At 39.4% G+C, this 3,367-nt stretch overlaps 1 non-coding gene across 1 annotated transcript; it reads right to left on the bottom strand.

The window, feature by feature from the left end:
- Nucleotides 1–3,140: 3,140 nt before the first annotated feature.
- TRNAM-CAU (transfer RNA methionine (anticodon CAU)) lies at nucleotides 3,141–3,232 on the bottom strand. The gene is given in 2 exon segments: nucleotides 3,141–3,176; nucleotides 3,196–3,232. It is a non-coding gene; the product is annotated as a tRNA-Met (tRNA).
- Between the last annotated feature and the right edge of the window lie 135 nt (nucleotides 3,233–3,367).

Raw genomic sequence — 3,367 nt, 5'->3', positions numbered from 1 at the left:
ACGTCAGTGTGTGAAGAGATGTAATATTTAACTTTAACTATCCTTTCGTTATTTTAATATTAACTCTGCAAAATGTATTATTGCACGACATAACTAACACAAAAAAGTACTGCCCCGGGAGAGGATCGAACTCACTACCTTCAGATAACTCTATTTAGAGCAGATTATGAGACTGACGCGCTGCCTACTGCGCTACCGAGGCACATGAGAGAGTAAAGAAATATAATATTTAACTTTAACTATCCTTTCATTATTTTAATATTAACTCGGCAAAATGTATTATTGCACGACATAACTAACACAAAAAAGTACTGCCCCTGGAGAGGATCGAACTCACGACCTTCAGATAACTCAATTTAAAGCAGATTATGAGACTGACGCGCTGCCTACTGCTCTACCGAGACACGTGAGAGAGTGAAGAGATATAATATTTAACTTTAACTATCCTTTCGTTATTTTAATATGAACCCTACAATATGTTTTATTGCACGACATAACTCCCACAAAAAAGTACTGCCCCGGGAGAGGATCGAACTCACGACCGTCAGATAACTCAATTTACAGCAGATTATGAGACTGACGCGCTGCCTACAGCGCTACCGAGGCACGTGAGAGAGTGAAGAGATATAATATTTAACTTTAACTATCCTTTCGTTATTTTAATATTAACTCGGCAAAATGTATTATTGCACGACATAACTAACAGAAAAAATTACTGCCCCGGGTGAGTATCGAACTCACGACCTTCAGATAACTCAATTTAGAGCAGATTATGAGACTGACGCGCTGTCTACAGCGCTACCGAGGCACATAAGAGATTAAAGAAATATAATATTTAACTTTAACTATCCTTTCATTATTTTAATATCAACTCAGCAAAATTTTTTATTGCACGACATAACTAACACAAAAAAGTACTGCCCCGGGTGAGGATCGAACTCCCGACCTTCAGATAACTCAATTTAGAGCAAATTATGAGACTGACGCACTCCCCACTGCGCTACCGAGGCACGTCAGTGTGTGCAGAGATGCAATATTTAACTTTAACTATCCTTTCATTATTTTAATATTAACTCGGCAAAATGTATTATTGCCCGACATAACTCCCACAAAACAGTGCTGCCCCGGGTGAGGATCGAACTCACGACCTTCAGATAACTCAATTTAGAGCAGATTATGAGACTGACGCGCTGCCTACTGCGCTTCCGAGGCACGGGAGAGAGTGAAGAAATATAATATTTAACTTTAACTATCCTTTCATTATTTTAATTTTAACTCGGCAAAATATATTATTGCACGACATAACTCCCCCCAAAAAGTACTGCCCCGGGTGAGGATCGAACTCACGACCTTCAGATAACTCAATTTAGACCAGATTATGAGACTGACGCGCTGCCTACTGCGCTACAGAGGCACACGAGAGAATGAAGAGAAAAAATATTTAACTTTAACTATCCTTTCACTTTTTTAATATTAACTCGGCAAAATGTATTATTGCACGACATAACTAACACAAAAAAGTACTGCCCCTGGAGAGGATCGAACTCACGACCTTCAGATAACTCAATTTAAAGCAGATTATGAGACTGACGCGCTGCCTACTGCTCTACCGAGGCACGTGAGAGAGTGAAGAGATATAACATTTAACTTTAACTATCCTTTCGTTATTTTAATATGAACCCTACAAAATGTTTTATTGCACGACTTAACTCCCACAAAAAAGTACTGCCCCGGGAGAGGATCGAACTCACGACCTTCAGATAACTCAATTTACAGCAGATTATGAGACTGACGCGCTGCCTACAGCGCTACCGAGGCACGTGAGAGAGTGAAGAGATATAATATTTAACTTTAACTATCCTTTCGTTATTTTAATATTAACTCGGCAAAATGTATTATTGCACGACATAACTAACACAAAAAAGTACTGCCCCGGGGGAGGATCGAACTCACGACCTTCAGATAACTCAATTTACAGCAGATTATGAGACTGACGCACTGCCTACAGCGCTACCGAGGCACGTGAGAGAGTGAAGAGATATAATATTTAACTTTAACTATCCTTTCATTATTTTAATATTAACTCGGCAAAATGTATTATTGCACGACATAAGTAACACAAAAAAGTACTGCCCCGGGAGAGGATCGAACTCACGACCTTCAGATAACTCAATTTAAAGCAGATTATGAGACTGACGCGCTGCCTACAGCGCTACCGAGGCTCGTGAGAGAGTGAAGAGATATAATATTTAACTTTAACTATCCTTTCATTATTTTAATATTAACTCGGCAAAATGTTTTATTGCACGACATAACTCCCACAAAAAAGTACTGCCCCGGGAGAGGATTGAACTCACGACCTTCAGATAACTCAATTTACAGCAGATTATGAGACTGACGCGCTGCCTACAGCGCTACCGAGGCACGTGAGAGAGTGAAGAGATATAATATTTAACTTTAACTATCCTTTCATTATTTTAATATTAACTCGGCAAAATGTATTATTGCACGACATAACTAACACAAAAAAGTACTGCCCCGGGAGAGGATCGAACTCACGACCTTCAGATAACTCAATTTAAAGCAGATTATGAAACTGACGCGCTGCCTACAGCACTACCGAGGCACGTGAGAGAGTGAAGAGATATAATATTTAACTTTAACTATCCTTTCATTATTTTAATATTAACTCGGCAAAATGTTTTATTGCACGACATAACTCCCACAAAAAAGTACTGCCCCGGGAGAGGATCGAACTCACGACCTTCAGATAACTCAATTTACAGCAGTATATGAGACTGACGCGCTGCCTACAGCGCTACCGAGGCACGTGAGAGAGTGAAGAGATATAATATTTAACTTTAACTATCCTTTCATTATTTTAATATTAACTCGGCAAAATGTATTATTGCACGACATAACTAACACAAAAAAGTACTGCCCCGGGAGAGGATCGAACTCACGACCTTCAGATAACTCAATTTAAAGCAGATTATGAGACTGACGCGCTCCCTACTGCGCTACCGAGGCACGTGAGAGAGTGAGGAGATATAATATTTAACTTTAACTATCCTTTCATTATTTTAATATTAACTCGGCAAAATGTATTATTGCACGACATAACTAACACAAAAAAGTACTGCCCCGGGTGAGGATCGAACTCACGACCTTCAGATAACTCAATTTAGAGCAAATTATGAGACTGACGCGCTCCCTACTGCGCTACCGAGGCACGTCAGTGTGTGAAGAGATATAATATTTAACTTTAACTATCCTTTCATTATTTTAATATTAACTCGGCAAAATGTTTTATTGCACGACATAACTCCCACAAAAAAGTACTGCCCCGGGAGAGGATTGAACTCAC

Source organism: Parasteatoda tepidariorum, chromosome 9 (assembly GCF_982258835.1).
Source record: "Parasteatoda tepidariorum strain Cologne lab strain chromosome 9, Ptep-v5.0, whole genome shotgun sequence".
Classification (NCBI taxonomy): Eukaryota; Metazoa; Arthropoda; class Arachnida; order Araneae; family Theridiidae; genus Parasteatoda; species Parasteatoda tepidariorum.
The sequence above is the reverse complement of the archived record's forward strand: the minus strand, read 5'-3'. Positions and strand labels throughout refer to the sequence as shown.